This window comes from Tamandua tetradactyla, chromosome 12, assembly GCF_023851605.1.
Source record: "Tamandua tetradactyla isolate mTamTet1 chromosome 12, mTamTet1.pri, whole genome shotgun sequence".
NCBI lineage: Eukaryota > Metazoa > Chordata > Mammalia > Pilosa > Myrmecophagidae > Tamandua > Tamandua tetradactyla.
Window position 1 is genome coordinate 62,626,466 of NC_135338.1, and position 19,778 is coordinate 62,646,243.

Genomic DNA, 19,778 nt, shown 5'->3' on the forward strand with positions numbered 1-19,778 from the left:
CAAGCTTCCTGCCTGCAGGAGCTCCTGGGTAGGAGAGGAGAGGACATAAAACAGCCTCCACCCAGGGCAGAGGGGGAGGGAAGCGAGGAGCAAGAATCAGGAATGGGACACAGGACCTGCGTGAGCAGGACTTCCTGGGGAAGGCAGCTTCCTGGGGAGGACACACTTTAAGCACTAAATCTCCGTCTCCTGAACTCCTTAGTTCAATAACTAATGACGCGCAAAGGATCAGGACATAGAACCATAAAACTGGACAGGGCTGTGGGACTTGTCCAATTCAACCTTCTTCCTTCACAAATAAAGTATAAGTCTGGAGAGCTTAGGGGGCATGGCCCTGGGCAGTGACACCCGCTTACTGGTGAACAACCGGGTAGCACAGATGACCTCTTATCACCTTTCTAGCAACCTACAGGGTGAACCTTGGAGTCTTGAGTCAGAAATTTTGTAAATGGAGGCTCCAGGCACTGAAGCAACTTGCCGGTTACTCTGCTGTTGGGGAAAAGAGCTGGGATTGGAGCCACCTTGGGTCCCACTGACCAGCCCTGGCACCACCCTTGCATCCACTCAGCTCTGCCCACCCCACACACCCCTGCCTCGTGGGCCTTCATGCACACAGGCTGCTCCTACCCAGGATCAGAAACCTTTGTCACAAAGATGCAGCATGGCCTTCACAGTTGGGTGGTGCCTCTGCACACTGGCCCACTGGCCGCAGACCCTGGAGCTCCCGTGTGTCCCAGGAGGTCCGCCTGCAGACCCACCTGGCCTCCCCATGGGCAGTGCCGCTGCTCCCAGCCAGACACCCCCGCTTCCTGCCCAGCACGCCCTGACCACCTTCACCTTCTAGTTTCAGTCTGTTCCTTGGCTGTTGTCCCCTTGCTGCATTTTTCCTCCTCGGTACTTAATGATGAATTAAATTCTGTTCATTTTCTTTTTCTGATGCAAAGTTACAACATGGGGAAAAAACCCAGTTGATGAAAATTCCTGGTGAGTTCAGTAAATCTTTCCAAAGCCTATTAGAAGTCGGCAATACAAGTGGGGCAGCCTGGGAGAGTGAAGGGGTATGGCCAGAGCTGGACCTGATCTGCCATCTGCCACCCAGATCCATGTGACCCTAAAACGCCCCTTCATTTTTGCTTTTCCTTTTTCAAAAAAAAAAAAACAAAAAAACACGTTTTTAAAATCACAGTAATATACATATATTACATAAAATTTGCCATTTCAATATCTTTTTTGCGTGTGTCCTGTTTGGTGGGGGTCACGTTTCATTCTTTTTCCATGTGATTATCCCGTTATTGCAGCAACATTTGTTGATTTTTTTTTTTTTTTTTTTTTTTTTTTTGTGGTGGGGGAAATGCATGGGCCAGGAATCAAACCCTGGTCTCCTGTACAGCAGGCGAGAATTTTTACCACTAAACCATTGCACCCCCTCAATCACCTTTAAGAGATATTGACTATATTCACAAATATAGTGAATATATTCCCAAACAGAAGCTCAGCACCCATTAAGCAATAATTCTCCATTGTCCCTTCTCCAGCCCCTGGCAACCTCTCACCTACTTTCTATCTCCATGAATTTGCTTAGTCTAGATAATTCAAAAAAGTGGAATCAAATATTTATCCTTCTGTGTCTGGCTTATTTCACTCATCATAATATTTTCAAGGTTCATCCATGTTGTATCAGAATTTTACTCTTTTTTACAGTTGAACAAGATGCCATTGCATGGATATACCACATTTTGTTCATCCATTCATCTGTGGATGGACATTTAGGTTGTTTCCACCTTTCTTGGCAATTGTGAACAACGCCATTATGGACATAAGTGTGCAAATATCTGTTGAAGTCTCCGCTTTCAATTCTTGGGATAAATACCTAAGAGTGGGATTGCTGGGTCATGTGGTGATTCTATACTCAACTTTCTGAGGAAACGCCACACCATTTTCCATGCAGCTGCACCATTTTACAGTCCTTTCTTTTTTGTGTGAATCTCAGATTCCTCATCTCCACAATGGAAATAACACCACCACCTCTGGGTTGTAGTGAGAATGAAAGGACACACCAGGCACATGGGAGACCCTTGTGAGGGGTGCCCCCTCTGCTAATCAACAATTCCAAGCTCATGAGGCCAGACAAAACTTCCTGGGAGCAAGGTATCCCCACTCTGAACTAAGAAAGTGAGAGATCTTCCCAGCTCCTGGCTCCGCTGGAGTTTTATCACTGGTGCACCCAATAAGTTCTGGGTGGGCTTTCTCCCATCACATCAGCTCACAGAAAAGGCCTCTCTGCAAACACCATGGGCTGAGAGCAGCAGTGAGAACAGCCACTGTCAGCCAATCTCCTTCACGGGCCAGCAATCCAAGCACCATTGTTTCAAGGCCCCTCTACAACCCTGCAGCACGCGCACTTTTAGCCCGATTTGCACATTTACAGACGTGGAGCCTTAAAGCAGGTAAATAAAAATGGGCCCAAGGCCCCCAATCAATTAGGACATGAAACCAGGTCATCCTGGTTCCAAAGCCACTCCATCCTGTTCTCAACCAGTGCACACAAGGATTAGTCCCTTGTTTATGAGACTCCCACAGCCCAGTTGGGACTCGCCCTGACACCACTTCTCCTTCCTTGTTGGCCCTCTGCCATGCCTCCCCATCCAGAGCCATGTCAGACTTCTTGCAGCAACAGGATGGGGGTTCCTCTGGGCTTTAGAGAGAAGGCACCGACAACTTGCTCCTCACTTCCATCCTCCAAGTCCATGGCCCTGCTGGTTGGTGAGGGGTAAGGAGCTCTGCATCGGGAGAGGATGGTCTGGGGTTAAGGTTGAGGCAGTGTCCAGGCTTAGTGCCGACCTGGGCCTGGGAGCTAAGTTGACCACTAATTCCAAGCTCCTGAAACACAGCATAGCATAGTTAGCTCCTCCGTGCCTTGGTTTCTTCATTTGCAAACTGGAAACACGATAGGACCAACCTCCTGCCCAACTAAAGGCTAAAGAGATGTGCTGCTGCTCGGTGAATGGAGATAGCAGGCAGCACCGTTGCTTCTGTCTCACACTTACTGCCCCGTCTTGAGCCAGTCCCAGGTAAAGGACTGCTTCTTTGTGCACAGACAGAGGACAATGATGCACAAGTGCCCACCCCACAGACTGGTTATGGTAAAGTACTCATTGTTCCACATCCACCCAACATTTACTAAGGACCAACCATATGCTAGATACCTGGGGATGCCCAGGAAGAGAAGGCTGGTTCCCAACCTCGAGATGTCTGTGGTCTGGTGGGGATGGGGGCATCTGGGCAAATGGGAGCCATCATGTGTTAAGTGTAGGTATGGCTCTGGGTGGGTGTGGGGCCGTTCCTACCTCTGGGGTGGGGATCCAAGGAAGGGAAGTTTCATCAGGGGCCTGACACATGCAACCATCTTAAGAGGGAAGCAACAGAGAACTGGGAACAGTGGACAGTGTCCACTTCCATGGACAACCTGCAGAGGCAACCAGGACTTTCCCAACAGACCATGCAGCTGGGTGGGGAAAGCCCCACTCTTCATGCACAGTTCACCCTGTGCATCCTCCTGGAGGGTTCATGAGGGGATGCAGATAAGAAAGTAAGGAAGAACAGTTTAATTGAACACAATAAGTACATGGAACCTTGACTAGGACATGAGATTTTATTGGTTTGCCCAGGTTAGTGTGATGCTCCAATAAATCCCAGAGTGTAGTGAACAGTGACTAAAGAGTTATTTGCAGGGTCCCCTTGGGGGAATTGGGAAAAAGGGGGGAAATTCAATTTCCCCATTTGGAGAATTCCTGATATTCTCGCAGGCAGTGGGGACAACCAAGTCAATAGGCCACGTCCTCGATTTTGGGGTTTGCCCCTGTGAGACTTATCCCAGCAAAGGATAGGCTAAGCCTACTTAAAATTAGGTCTAAAAGTCACCCCTACAGAGACTCTTTTGTTGTTCAGACATGGCCTGCCTCTTTCTCAGCCAACACAGTGGGTGAACTCACTGACCACCCCCTCTACATGGAACATGACTCCCAGGGGTGTAAACCTCCCTGGCAATGTGGGACAGAAATCCTAGAATGAGTTGGGACTCAGCATCAAGGGATTGAGAAAACCTTCTCGACCAAAAGGGGAAGGAGAGAAATGAGACAAAATAAAGTGTTAGCGGCTGAGAGATTTCAAACAGAGTTGAGAGGTTATCCTGGAGGTTAGTCTTATGCATTATATAGATATCCTTTTTTAGTTTAAGGTGTATTAGAGAGGCTAGAGGGAAGTACCTGAAACTGTAGAGCTGTGTTCCAGTAGCCATGTTTCTTGAAGATGATTGTATAATGATACAGGTTTTGCAATGTGACTGTGTGATTGTGGAAACCTTGTGTCTGATGCTCCTTTTATCTATGATATGGACAGATGAGTAAAAATATGGATAAGAAATAAACAAATAATAGGGGGAACAAAGGTTGAAATAAATGGAATAGTGGTCAATGAAAGGGAGTGGCAAGGGGTATGGCACGTGTGAGTTTTTCTTCTTTCTTTTGCTGGAGAGATGTAAATGTTCAAAAAGATGATCATGGTGATGAATACACAACTATATGATGATATTGTGAGCCATTGATTGCAACCATGTCAAGAATGTTTGTATGTTTGTTTGTTGTTTATTAAAAAAAAAGAAAGTAAGGAGGGTCCAAGTTGGTATGTCTCCCTGTGAAACCCAGGCCAAGAGGTGCCAGCGTGCCATGGTACTGGGGTGCCCCTCGCATGTAGGGGAGTGGCTTTAGATAAGGTATGGGTTTTGTGCTGGAACAAACCTGCCTCATCCCCGGCCCCATTGTTTAAACAGCTATTTGAAGGGGAGAACACTATTTCACCTAATTGAGTATCCATGCTGATGTGTGCAATGGATTTAACATGCCTTCCTGAAAGGAATGGCTGTAGAGATCTGAGATGAATGTAAAGCACCCAGCCTGGTGCCTGCTTGGGAGAAACGACTGAATCGAGGGCCACTGTAATTGGTCATTGTCCGAGGCTCCTAGGGCTGCCTCCGAACAAAAGTCCCCTACACTGGGAGGCATAAAACACCAAAATTCATTCCCTCCCAGTTGCGGAGGCCCAAAGTCTGAAATCCAAGTGCTGGCAGGAACCACCTCCCTTAGGAGGCTCTGAGGGAAGCTTCTTCTTTCTCTTCCAGCTTCTGGGGGTCCCAGGCATCCCCCATCTGGGGGCCTCAGTTCTCCAGGCTCTGCCTCCATCTTCACGTGGCCGCCTTCCCTCCTCTCCATCACTGGATTGAAGGCACCCCCTAATTCAGTGTCACAGCCTCTCAAATTGATCGTAAATGTGAAGACTTTATTTCCAAATAACATCCCATTCACAGGCACCCCAGACCTTCTGGGGGGATGCATTTCAACCCACGACGCTAATAAAGAGCCAAGGCAGACGAGGGACACAGGAGTGTGTTAAAGATGAAGACTGACCGCATCTGATTTCCCAGGGCCTCCGCCAGCAGTGCTAGAATAAAAGTGTGAATTTCCCAACAGTGTTTAGCCAGCCCCACGAGGTCCTGGTCAGTGTTTGCTGGCTTCTCTCTGCCTGTCAGAACTAGGGAAAAAGTAGAATCAGAAGTTCCTTTGCAGAAGCCTTGTTTCGTTGCTTCCAGAAACCACTGGCTGTCAGTCCACGACACTGCCCCCACAGGTCAGCACAGGAGAGGAAAGACAGACCGTTTCCGGCCGGGCCGGGCTCTTCCCTTGGCCTCCACCGTGGACACACTGAACTCAGCTTTCCGCCATGTGTAGCCCTTTGGGAAGCCACGTCCACGGAAGAAGTAAAAGACACCATCTCAGATCTTCAGGTTGTGTTGCTGTATTGATGACTTCTGAGTTCCATGACCAAAATCTCGTAAATCAGGCTAGTGGGAATCAAATACAAGTCAGCTAAACTTTCCCCTCAAAATCCGCTTACAAACTACAACCCGTGGGCAAAATCCCACCAGCAGCTGCTTTTGCAAATAGAGTTTTGTGGGCACACAGCCCCTTGCCCATTCATTGGTGGATTGTCTTGGGAAGAGCTGATTCCAACAGTGGCCCGTAGAACCTAAAATATTCCCTCTCTAGCCCGTACAAAGAAGGCTTGCTGAGCCCCCTTTACATGACTCTGGAGAGCTGTGCAGGCGCCTCCAGCCCACATCAGGGAGAGATGGTGCTGTCTGCCTCGGCCTATCCATCTGAGCAGACCCAGGCTGCATTTCCAGGCTTGTTAGCTAGAGCTGATGAGGTTGGGGAAAACGGAAACTATTTCCCTGAACTCTCCAGCTGGGTGCCCAGTGAACCCTTTGTATGTGGCATAGAAATACTGAATTGCAATCTCACACACTTAGCCTATATTTTCAGCCCCTTACAACACTTGCATCTGTCCATTGCTGTTCTGTGTATAAAGTGGCTCCTCGCACATTATCACCTGCAGTGGCCCTCACAACCTCGTGAACATATATTGTTACTGAATGGGCAAAAGAAACAGGCCTAGAGAGGCTGGCCATGTGGAGTCAGCTGGACAGGAAATGCAAGGACCACATTTTCTGACCCAATGGGTGGGGTCTTGCCACAGATGGTCCCTGACTCTGAGCAGGTGCTCTCAGAGCCCCCACTCAAAAGAAGATGCTTCCAGTTGACCACTGTGGCTCAAAGTGAAACTTACTGATGACTCAACCTAAATTCTGTCTGACACCCATTGTCCTGTCTGAGAACTCAGAATAGCAACTGGCCACCCCTTAAACACTTCAGAACCACAGAGGAGTGGTGAGGCAGAAGGGGGAGCAAGAAGAAAAGAGCAGGTGGGATGGTGAGAATGAGGGACAGTAAGGATGAGGATGACAGATTCCAAGCACGGGAGCCAGCAGAGCTCCTGGGTTACCTGCCCAGTCCTCCGCCCCTCCCTCGGGCTGCCTGTTTCTCTGGTGGTCTCAGCTGAGCCGTCAGAAGTTGAGTGAAGCCACACTTGGATTGTTAACATTTAAAAAGATGTACTGTCTTGTGTATTTGTTTCCTGGAGCTGTCATTATGGGGGACTTGAAACCACAGAAGTTTATTCCCTCACCATTCTAGAGGCCACAAGTCTGAAATCAAGGTGTTGGGAGGGCTGTTCTCTTGCAGAAAGCTCTGGGGAAGCTCCTTCCTGGCCTTTTCCAGCTTCTGGGGGCTGCAGGCTCTTCTTGGCTTGTGGTCGCATCCCTTGAATATCTGCCTTCATCCTCACATGGCTTCTTCCCTGTGCCCCTGTGCATCCTTTCCTTTCTCTTCCAAAGACACTCTCATTGGATTTAGGGCCTGCCCTAATCCAGTGTGATCTCACCTTGATCCTTATTTTAATTACATCTGCAAAGACCTTATTTCTTGATAACGTCACCTTTAGAGTTTCCCGACAGACTTGAGTTTTCGGAGGCCATTATTCAACCTTTTGAATGTTGTTTGGGATTTCCTCTTTGTTATTCTAAGCCTACAGAGCTAGGGCACAAAATCTATGTCATTTAGCAAGAAATATTAAAGCTCACAGCAAAGTGTCTGTTTTTGAGAATCCTAGGCAATTAAAGGAACCACGCTGCACTCCCTACCCTGAGCAGAGTGAACAGGGCATAGGGACTTGGGTACCATTTTGCATGGCCCCATGATTGTCTCACGTGTATTTACCTTGGTCTTCTGGTAGACTGAGCCCAGGGGTGTGGGAGGGTAGCAAGGACCAAAGCTTTAATGCCTCTGGGTTGTAACTGCCTAGCACACGGCCAGGAGCAGAAGGTCCTCATTAAGTGTCTGCTGACCTGATACGTTTGCTCCAAACGTGGCACCTCATCACTCTACCACTGTGTGTGCCAGGCACTTCTATATCCCCAAGTGACTTCTCCAAGATGACTGGCCTAGAGGAGGGGCTCACTTGAACAAACTTTCTTCTTAGAGCATGCTTTTGGAGGAAATCATGCCATCTTATGTGTATGCAAAAAGAGGAGTCTGAAAATGTGTTTCCTGCTGGCTAAAAGTGGAAGGAAAAAATTAGACATTGTTGATGATTTTGGAGTTACCCAGAATTGAAGGGGCCAAGTGCACATCTATAAACAGACCAGCCACTTATGTCCACTGAGTCACCGAAGCAGAAAGGTCAGCGATGATGGGGTCGAGGTAACCTGATAAGATGTCCCAGAGATAGCCATGCTCAGAGTTGTGCAGACGGAGCCCTGGTTGACTCCTCTTCTAAATGCACAGGGACAACAACTTTTTCCTAGGGGTCGTGCATTTAGTGACAAAATTACTTGTGCTTTCCAGCACAGCTAGTAATGCGAGGCAGTGTGGCGCGACCCGCTATTCCAGGCAATTTGGTCACTGGGGGCAGAGGTGAGGAGTGCGTTCACTCTGCTACAGCCTGTGGTGGCCCCATGGACTCCAGGCCAACATCTCTGTACAGCACACGGGCCCCCGCCTCTGTCTTCTGCCAACAACCTCGTTCATCTCCTGCTCCACCCAGGCCCACTGACAGCTCCTTGAATGGCCGCTGCTTTCTCACACTTCCCTGCCTTTGCACTGCGCCTGTTAAGGCTGCCTACAGCTTCCCTCCCTTGGCAAACTCCTTGCAACCTGGTAATTGCAGCGCAAGCATCTGCTCCATGAAGCATTTCTTGACCTGTCCCTGGATCCCTCTCCGGGTGGGTCTACCAGAGGCCACTCAACCCTCTGGACCCCCACTGGACCCATCTGCCACTACAAAACCCTTCTGCCTTCACTGAACCCCTCTGCCTCCACTGAAAGCCCCTGCTCCCACAAAATCCCTCTGCCCCCACTGAACCCCTCTGCCCCCCACTGGTTTTCTCATCCATCTTCATATGTCATCCTCTTCATGATGACAAATTCTCCAAGAAACATGGCTTGTGTCATTTATCCCATTGTCCTGTGATTTTTTCCCCTACCTTTAAACCTTTATGCTAATAGTTTTTTTTCAAGATTCATTCAATTACTTTACCACTGGGTTATGGTAAAAGGAAGCTAAATCAAGCCAGATCTGGAACTCTCTTTAGTGGCTAGTTCTTAGCCTCCCTCTCCCACCAATGAGCAGCTGGGGGCATGGCAACACTATTTCTGTCTGCACAAAGCTGGCAGTCAGAAGGAGGGGTCCGGGCTCTACTGTTCTTGTGCCACCACCCTGGCCTTACCAGACTAAAGGACCCTCTTTTAATCAGCTCTCAAACTTTGCATCCCATTCATTCATTCAATCATCATTAACAGCCCCCACATGAGGGGGGAGACACAGGGGCCCACCCATTCCTGCCTGAAGAATAAACAATGAGAGAGGAGTCTTCCCGGAAAAGATGGCAGAAAGAAGAAGAATCGTTGGCCAGCTCTCCTCCAACAAAGTGAAAAAAACATTCATAACAACAAAAGTTGAAAGTGTAGCCAGAGGAGAAGCAGGGGATTCTGGTTTGGTAAGAAAAATTTGCCTCCCAAACCCTCCCCGAAACCCTGGGCTTTTCTGAGGAAAGAAATGAATGCTGAGAATTCTCACAGACTCCTGCCATGTGGGTCTGGGGTCTGGGGTTAGGGGTGCATAGCAGACCTGGCAGAGGGGAAGTCCAACATCACAGGGAGAGCTCAGTAGGGGGGAAATGGTTTGCCATTTTCCAGGGCATAAATCTATGCTAAAATGTCCACTTGGGACATACTTATCCTAAAAAATTTTTCACAGTTTATCCAAAGTTCAAATTTAACTGGATACCCTACACTTTATCTGGTGTCCCTCCCAAGGCACTGGGCTGAGCTGGAACAGTGTTCAGATGCCCACGGGGGTCAGGACATGCCCTCACTGGTCGAGCGGCCTGGGACAGGACACTCAAAGGAGAAGCCAGAACAGGCTCCTTAGTGTCAATGTGCTCGGTCTTGGCAGAGACACCAACCCCCACCCCTGGGGTCTCTCATTCCCCACAAGTTTGAAAGCAAGACTTAGTCCTCAAACTACAGCTCAAAGGAAAAAGGACAAACTAGTCTCAGGGAAGATGGGAAAATTTATCATGGAATGCACCATTCAGATAGAAAAGCTAAACAGAGCAGCTGCTTCCAAATATGATGATGAAAAGAAGTGATACGGCAACTGATGTGCATGGACCACCCCAACGAAGGGAGAGTGGGGAACAAGAGGGAAAGAAGAGGGAGGGAGAACATTTGAGAAATGGCTGAAGAAAAAAGTCTGAATGAAAACATGACCTAAGATGCAGAATCAGATTCCCTGTAAGTGTTGCATGCCAGTAGAAGTATTTTTTAAATTACATTAAAAAGTGAATGCAATTATACGGAGTCAAAAGGTGATGTTGTCAAACAAAAGAATAATATTGTCCAGTTAAGGATCAAATTAATTTATGGATGTCATAAATAAATTGCAATCAGAAAGAGACTTGAAACTGCTGAAAATCTAACTAATGTCATGGAGTTAAAATTGGAGGCAATCACAGAAAATGCAGGAGGGAAAAAACAGAGATGAAATTAAAGAGAAGCTAATGAATATGGAGGACAGGCAGAATATTCAAATAGAGGAAGACAGATGTCCCTGAGGCTAACAGCCCAATAGAGGGAATAGAAGGAACCATTCCAAGATATAATACAAGAAATTTTTCTTGACGTGAAGGAAAAAGTCAATGTACTGATTGAGAGAGGACACATGAATGAGAAAAACTTGATACAAAATGATTGCAAGATACATCCTGGTGCTCACTTCAGCAGCAAATATACTAAAATTGGAGCAATACAGAGAAGATTAGCATGGCCTGTGCAAGGATGACACTCAAATTCATGAAGCGTTCCATATTATTTAAAAAAACAATAAAAAAAGATATATTCTGGATGTTATTCCACATTAAGGTTAAAGAATTACTTCTTTAAGATACATCCAGAAGAAAACAAGTAATCTGCAAGGGGGGAAATTCAGTTAACTTCAGACTTCAGAGAATCGTTCAGTAATAGGAGACAACAAAACACCATCTAAAATAACTCTAAGGGAAGAAAAATTGTTTGACCTAGATGACTCATCCGACAAAAAGAAAGCAAATGACAGACATATTCAACCATAAAATAATTCAGGAAGTAGAACTCATGAACCCAGACAATATCAGACAAGAAATCCAGCGAAACAAAAGACAAGCCAATATAAAGAACTCTAGAGTAGGAAGTTAGGATGCAAAGGCAGATGGGGGTTTATGCAAATAGTTACAACTATCACAAAAAAGTCCAGGAGGGGACTATCCTTTGATTGTGGTGCGCATTTATAAGCAGACAGGGAGATGTGTCACTCAGGTCCCCCTTCAGGAAAGGACTCACTGCCCTTCCTGCAAGATATGGTTAGCAAAGATCTCCAGCTGTTGATACCTGCAAGTTTTGCACGAAGACGCATTCTTCTTGGGGTGGAAAATGATGGTACATAGAGGAGGTAGCTAAGGCCATGCTCTTCTTGGGGCACCCCAAGTCCAAGACCAAGCAAGGTGACCACACAGGAGTCTGCCCATTTCTGCCTCTGAGGAGCTTCTATATGGTAGTCTTTGCTCCAGAGTTCCTTGCTGGACAGCAGAGTTTGTTGGCTCTGCATCAAGAACTGACAGCTCCCCCTGTTCCTTCCTTTGGGCTTCACTTTCCAGTAGACTTTTTGACCTTCTAATCATGTCTCAACATCTATGCTTGAAGAACCCAAGCCAGCACATCTGGCAAAGCAAAAACAGCCTATGCCTTATGCTGGTTTGAATCTGTTATATAACCCAGAAAAGCTTATGTTCTTTTAATTGATCCCTGTGGGTACAGACCTATTGTGGATGGGACATTTTGATTAGGTTGTTTACATAGACATGTGACTCCACCCATCTAAGATGGGTCTTAATCCTTTATTGGAATCTTTAAGAGAGCTGAGAGAGAGAGAGCTTAGAAAGAAAATACCCTGAGAGAAGCTAAGAGAGAAAGAAAACTCCCCAGGAGAAGCAAAAAGGACCCACAGAAATGAAAGAGTCATTTTGAAACCAGAGCCCAAGAGAAAAGGATGAGCAGACATCACCATGTGCCTTCTCATGTGACAGAGGAACCCCAGATGCCATCAGCCTTTCCTCAAAGAAGGTATCCCCTCTTGATGCCTTAATCCGAACATATTCATGGCCTTAGAACTGTATATTTGAAACTTACTAAATCCCTTTTGAAAAAGCCAATCCATTTCTGGTATACTGCATTCCATCAGCTGTAGTTAACTGAAACAGGCACTTCTTATTCTTTTCATGACTACCTCCACTACCTCTCTTTTCTTCCAGGCCTATAACTAGACTAAAGCCCCAACAAACCTCAAAAGGTGAGGTACAAAGTGTGACCCAGTAACTTTCCAGAAACTTACAACCTCCAGATGGGTCCCTAGACCAGAGAAGTCCTGAAACCTAGAGGGGTCATCCTCTCCAGAACATCAGTTAGTTCTATCTTCCTACTCCATATTATTGATAGCCTCTTCCAACATGGAAAAGTTAGAATGGCCAAAGCCCAAATACCTCTAAAAAGAGGGATAGAAAGATCTAGGTGATGGTAGAGTTATACAGAGAAGGCAGGTTTTAACAAATGAATACGATTGCTGAATCTTTAAATTGATATTTCTTTTAGTTTCCAGTATCTTAGAGCAGCTAGAAGCAAAAACCTAAAACTGTAGAATTGCAACCCATACCAAACTCTGAAATCTGTTCTACAACAAATTGTGTGCTATACTTTGAAATTTATTGCTTTTTTGTATGTCTGTTATTTTTCAGAAAAAAAAGTAGATTGTGATGATAAAAAAATATTTATTCCTTCTTGCCTCCTATATTCTGGAGCAGCTAGAAGGAAAAATATGAGAGGATAGTATGGCAGCCCATGACATACTCTGGGATCTGTCCTGAAACTACTTGTTGAAGAGTGCTTTGAAAACCATTACTTTTTTCTTTCTTTGCTTTGTATATATGTTATATTATGCAATAAAAAAAAGTTATTTAAAAAAATGTGACCCAGGAGGAGATACGCTACACTCCAAAAGAACTGCATGAGTTTTCCTATTTAAATAGACAGAAATAAGGGGAATAGAGTGAGAATGGCTATTAAGGGTGTGGGATAATGGTGGAAGGAAAATAAAGGTGGGTCAGGCTGAAATTCTTGATATGGGCCCACTAAGCAGAGATTATACATTCAATGTTTTAGCTTGAGGGGCTAGAAAGAGTGTTAATAGTTTGTTTGGGTGGTTGGCTGAAACCTGGACCAAAAGGTGGCTGACATTACCTGAGGCTGAAATCGCCCTGGGTATTAGAGGGCTTAGAGGGGTTGGAATGTTAGAGTGGATTTATTATGGAACTCCTGCTCACACACCCAAGAAAAGACCAGAGGACTCACCTTTTCCCAGGACTGTGAGGAATAAATTTGTGAAACTAGCTCCATCATCCCTGAAGAGCTCTGTAGTAGCCTTTCTCTGTAGGTCAGATATTACAGTGGGAACTTCTGTCACTGTGCTTGAAACTTTAAACACAATGGGGATGATTGAATTCCAAATCAGCAGAATCCATGTGCAGCACTGGGTCTATGGCTACCATAATGGACAGCAGACTCAAAGCCAGAGTGAAAATATTATGACTCACAGGGTGGGCAATGGTGGTTCAGCAGGCAGAGTTCTCACCCGCCATGCCATAGACCCGGGTTCAATTCCCAGTGCCTGCACATGCAAAAAAAAAAAAAAAGAAAAAAAAGAAAAAGAAAATACTATGATTTACAGAAACCTATGGTGTTTGCTAATAGATCATGAGGTACCTAGCAGTAAAATAAATGGGCAGTCTACTAAATTTTGCTTGATCTGTATAAGCAGAAGAGCTCTAGTGAGATCAAGTGAACAAAAGTCTAACTTGAATTACAAAACCAGACAGTCACAGTCCCTTAATCAATTCCCAGACTTGAGGCAGTTTACAGACCCAGAGCCCCTTGAACGAGGGGAAGGTCAGGTCCCTTTGAGGAAGGATCCAGTTACACGATCAAAAATTTATACTGTTAATCTTCTTCCCAGCCTTCTCCAAGGCTTTTTACAAGGATAACTGTACATTGGGGAAATGATCAGATATTTTGAGGATTATTAGACACTGGCTCATAAATGACATTAATTCCAGGAGACCCAAAATGTCATTCTGTCCCATCAACCAGAGTAGGGGCTTTTGGAGGTCAGGTAATCAATACTGTTTTAGCTCAGGACCATCTCATAGTGGGTCCAGTGGGTTCCTGGACCCATTCTGTTATAATTTCCCCAATTCTGGGATGCATAATTGGAATAGACATACTCAGCAACTGGCAGAATCCCCACACTGGTCCCCTGACTCATGGAGTGAGGGCTATGTTGGTAGGAAAGGCCAAAGGAAGCCAAGCCCCTAGCAAAATAGTAAATCAGAAGCAATACTGGATTCCTGAAGAGGCTGCAGAGATTAGTGCTACTCTTAAGGACTTAAAGGATGCAGACATGGTGATCCTCACCACTTCCTCATTCAATTCATCTGCAGAAAACAGATGGGTCTTGGAGGATGACAGTGGATTATCATAAACTTAACCAGGTGGTGACTCCAATTAAAGCTGTTGTTCCAGATGTGGCATCATTGCTTGAGAAAATTAACACATCCCCTGGTAACTGACATGCAGCTATTGATCTGCAAATTTTTTTCCTCTATAGCTGTCAGTAAGGACCACCAGTAACAGTTTGCATTCAGCTGGCAAGGCCAGCAGTATACCTTCACTGCCCTGCCTCAAGGGTTTATCAACTCTCCACCCCTCTGTCATAACGTTGTCAGCAGGAAACTTGATCTTTTCTCCCTCCCACAAGACATCACACTGATCCATTATACTGATATGTGATTGGACCTAGTGAACAAGAAGTAGGAACTACTCTAGACTTATTGGTAAGGAATTTGTGTGTCAGAGGATGGGAGATAAATTCAACAAAAATACATGGGCCTTCCACCACTGTGAAGTTTCTATGTGAGTGGTAGTGTGGGACATGTCGAGATATCCCTTTTAAGGTAAAGGATAAACTGTTGCATCTGGCTCCTCCTATGATCAAAAATGAGACACATACCTACTTTGCCTCTTTGGACTTTGGAGAAAACATATTCCTCATTTAGGTATATTACTCTGTACCATTTACCTAATAACCAGAAAGACTGCTAGTTTTGAGTGGGGACCAGAACAGAGGAGGCTTTGCAACAGGTCCAGGCTGTCATGCAAGTTTCTCTGCCACTTGGCCCATATGATCCAGCAGATCCAATCGTGCTGTAAGTGTCAGGGGAAAATAGAGATACTGTCTGGAGCCTTTGGCAAGACCCTATAGGAGAATCCCAATGTAGGCCTTAGCAGTTTGAATAAAGCTTTGCCATCCTCTGCAGATAACTACTCTCCTTTTGAGAAACGCTTTTGGCTTGATACCAGGCCTTAGTAGAGACTGAATACTTCACCATGAGCCATGAAGTTTCCATGAGACCTGAGTTGCCTATCATGAGCTGGGTATTGTCTGATCCACCAAGCCATAAAGTTGGGCATGTACAGCAGCACTCCATCATAAAATGGAAGTGGTATATATAAGACAGGGTGTGAGAAGCTCCTGAAGGCACAAGTAAGTTATATGAGGAAGTGGCCCAAATGCCCATGGCCCCAAATTCCTGTGACATTACCTTCTCTTTCCCAGCTATGGTTTCTTGGGGAGTTCCTTACAGTCAGTTGACTGAGGGAGAGAAAACTCAGGCCTGGCTCACAGATGGTTATGAATGATATGCAGGTACCACACAAAAGTGGACAGCTACAGCACTGCATCCCCTTTCTGGGATGTCCCTGAAGGACAGTTGTGAGGGGAAATCTACCCAGTGGGCAGAACTTTAAGCAGTGCACCTGGTTGTTCATTTTGCTTGGAAGGAGACCTGACTGGAGGTGTGTTTGTATACTGATTCATGGGCTGTTGCTAATGGCTTGGCTGGATAGTCAGGAACTTGGAAGGAACTTGATTGGAAAATTGATGACAAAGTGGTCTAAGGGAGACATATATGGATAGATCTTTCTGAGTGGGGAAAAAACATGAGGATATTTGTGTCCCATGCAAATGCTCACCAGAGGGTGACTTCAGCAGAGGAATGTTTTAATAATCAAGAGGATAAGATACAAGTCATCCTCTTCCCCCAGCCACTCCTGTCATTGCCCAATGGGCTCATAAACAAAGTGGGTATGGCAGTAGGGATGGAGGTTATGCATAGGCTCAGCAACATAGACTTCCACTCACCAAGGCCAACCTGGCTACAGCCACTGCTGAGTGCCCAATCTGCCAGCAGCGGAGACCCACACTCAATCCTCCATATGGGACCATTCCTCAAAGTGATCAGCCTGCTACCTGGTGACAGGTTGATTATATTGGACCCCTTCCATCATGGAAAGGACAGCAATTTGTTCTAACTGGAATGGACACATAATCCAGATATGGGTTTTTCTTATATGCACATAATGCTTCCACCAAAATTGCATTCCATGAACTTACAGAATGCCTTATCCACTGTCATGATATTCTACACACAGCATTGCTTCTGATCAAGGAATCCACTTTAGAGCAAATGAAGTGCAGGAATGGGCAGACACTCACGGAATTATCTACTCTTACCATGTTCCCCACATCCAGAGGCAGCTAGGTTGATAGAATGGTGGAATGGCCTTTTCCATTTTCAAGACCTAATTACAGTGCCCAACTAGGCAGCAAAACCTTGGATGGCTGAGGCAGTGTTCTCCAGGAGGCTGTGTATGCTCTGAATCAGCATCCACTCTACCATGTTATTTCTCCCATAGTAGGGATTCATGGTTCTAGGAATCAAGGGATGGAAATGGGAGTGGTACTATTCATTAGTATCCCTAGTGATCCATTAGAAAAAAATTTGCTTCTCATCCCTACAACCTAGTCTATAATCTTAGTACCAAAAGGAGGAGTGCTTCCACCAGGAGACACATCAATGATTACATTGAATTGAAAGTTAAGACTGCCACCCAGCCACTTTGGGCTTCTTATGCCCCTGGATCAACAAGCAAAGAAGGGGATTACTGTACTGGCTGGGGTGATTGATCCTGAGTATCAAGGGAAATTAGGCCTGCAACTACACAAAGGAGATAAAGAAGAGTTTTCTTGGAATATTGATGCCCTAAGTCACCTCTTTGTACTACCATGCCCTGTCATTAAAGTCGATGGAAAACTACAAATCAAACCAGGCAAGACTACCAGTAGCCCAGAAACTTCAGAAATGAATGTCTGGGTTACTCCATCAGGCAAAGAACCACAGCCAGCTGAAGTGTTTGCTGAGGGAAGAGGGAACATGGAATGCATAGTAGAAGAAGGTAGTGATGAATATGAACTACGACCATATGACCAGTTATAGAAACGAGGACTGTGATGGTATGAATATTTCTTCTTTGTTTTGTTATGAGTATGTCTGTATTTATACATAAAGCAAATATTTTTATTTTCTTCTCTATCTTATCCCTTTATCATATGACATGAGTTGTATTGCTCATGTTATAGTATTTAAGTTATAGGATATCAAGTTTAAGAATGAATATTACCCAAGGACTTGCACTTTATTCTGGAGAGATGTAGTATGTTTCAGGCTATACACAGGACACTTGAGTACCATTAGGCAAAAAAAAAATGTCTGTTATTGTTTTTTATTTAGAGATTAAGCATGATTTAAAATGATGTGTTTAGCTGTCAAGTTGACAAGGGCTGAACTCCAATGGTTAGGTTCATGTAGCAACTTGGCCAGGTGATGGTGCCCAGTTGTCTGATCCAGCAAGCACTGGCCTATCTGTTGCTGTGAGGACATTTTGTAGACTTAAACCATCATTAGTTGATTGCATCCAGGGCTGATTGCATTTGCAGTTGGCTAAGGGGAGCTTCTTCCACAATGAGAGATGTTTAATCTAATCTATCAGTTGAAGGCTTTTAAGGGGGATATGATAGCTTCAGCAGTCAGAAGAGAAACTTTCATCTCTACTTCAGCCAGCCATCCTGCGTACACAAAGAAATTATACAACTTGATATCAAAGTACATACAACTTAATTATAAAATTGGCAAATGACATGAATAGACATTTTTCCGAAGAGCAAATACAAATGGCTGAAAAGTACGTGAAGAGATACTCATCTTCATTAGCTGTAAGGGAAATGCAAACAAGACTACAATGAGATATCGCCTTATAACTATGAGGCTGCTATTAAACAAACAAGAAACTACAAATGTTGGGGAGGATGTGAAGAAATAGGAACACTTATTTATTGCTGGTGGGAATGTATAATGGTACAGTGCTATGGAAGAAAGTTTGGTGGTTCCTCAGAAAATTAAATATTGAGCTGCCTTATGAGCCAGCAATACCAATACTCAGAAGACCTGAGGGCAGTGACATGAACAGACATTTTTACAATGATGTTCACAGTAGCATAATTCACAATTGCCAAGAGATAGAAACAATCTGAGTCCCCATCAATAGACAATGTATAACCAAAATGTGGTATATACATACAATGGAGTATTATGCAGCAGTAAGATGAAATGAGGTCCTGAAGCCTATGACAACATGGATGAACCTTGAAGACTTAATGCTGAGTGAAATACGCATAAGCCAGACATAAAAGGATAGATATGTGTGATTTCGCTCTTATGACTCTGGTAAAGGTAAACTCGGGGGCTTACAATGTAAATATAGGGGACCTAGAGATACTCAGAAGATAAGAGATAGGTGAACAATTATCCAGTGAGGCTGAACTTAAATGTAAGGGAATGGATAAAAGCGAAGGTAGTTCATTAGTAGGTTTATAAGTAACATTTCCATATTGAAGGTGAATAGTATTGAAAGGGGTTGTATAGAACCATGCATCCCACTGATTGACACTACAAATATAAATAAGTTCTTGCATGAACTACTTTAAAGGTTTCATGAACTACTTTAAAGGTTTGATCTTAAACAAAGCGTCAACACTAAAGGGGTAAAGGGGGAAAACATATTGCATACCATGGCCCATAGTTAACAGGAAGATATCAACACCTACCTCAGCAATACCAGGGGTAAATAATTGGGGGAGGAGGCACAAGGGATAAGGGGAAGTTTAGATTTGATATTTAGTGAGGCTGTGCATAACTTTTTGGACCAATGAAAACCATCTAAAATTGAGAGTACTGATGATTGTACAATTAAGTGGGGATACATAAGACATGGTGTTCTAGTTTGTTAACTGCAAGAATCCAATATACCAAAAACAGAATGGCTTTTAAAAAGAGGAATTTAATAAGCTGTTAGTTTACAGTTCTAAAGCCGAGAAAATGTCCCAATTACAATAAGTCTATAGAAATGTCCAATCTAAGGCATCCAGGGAAAGATACCTTGGTTCAAGAAGGCTGATGAAGTTCAGGGTTTCTCTCTCAAGTGAGAAGGCACATGGTGAACACACTCAGAGTTTCTCTCTCATTTGGAAAGGCACATGGTGAACACAGTCATGATTCCTTTCTCATCTGGAAGGGCACAGGGCAGACCCGGCATCATCTGCTAGCTTTTCCTCCTGGCTTCCTGTTTCATGAAGCTCCCCGGGGGGCATTTTCCTTCTTCATCTGCAAAGGTCGTGGGCTGGTGGACTCTGCTTGTCATGGCTATGTTATTCTGCTCTGCTCTCTCTGAATCTCTTTCATTCTCCAAAATGTTTCCTCTTTTATAGGGTTCCAGAAACTTATCAAG

The 19,778-nt window shown here is 44.8% G+C and overlaps 1 long non-coding RNA gene and 1 other non-coding gene across 3 annotated transcripts in view; one reads left to right on the forward strand and one right to left on the reverse strand.

Annotated features, from left to right (window-relative positions):
- The window catches only part of LOC143652218 (uncharacterized), a 270,851-nt gene that overhangs the window by 130,291 nt on the left and 120,782 nt on the right, over positions 1-19,778 (reverse strand). Inside the window, exon 2 of one of the 2 annotated variants that reach the window (XR_013160506.1) lies at positions 13,392-13,707. The exons of the other annotated variant lie outside the window; for it this stretch is intronic. This is a non-coding gene — a long non-coding RNA (uncharacterized LOC143652218). The remainder of the gene's footprint in view (positions 1-13,391; positions 13,708-19,778) is intronic. 2 annotated transcript variants of the gene reach the window in all.
- LOC143652759 (U6 spliceosomal RNA) lies at positions 10,721-10,825 on the forward strand. Its single transcript, XR_013160822.1, has one exon. It is a non-coding gene; the product is annotated as a U6 spliceosomal RNA (small nuclear RNA).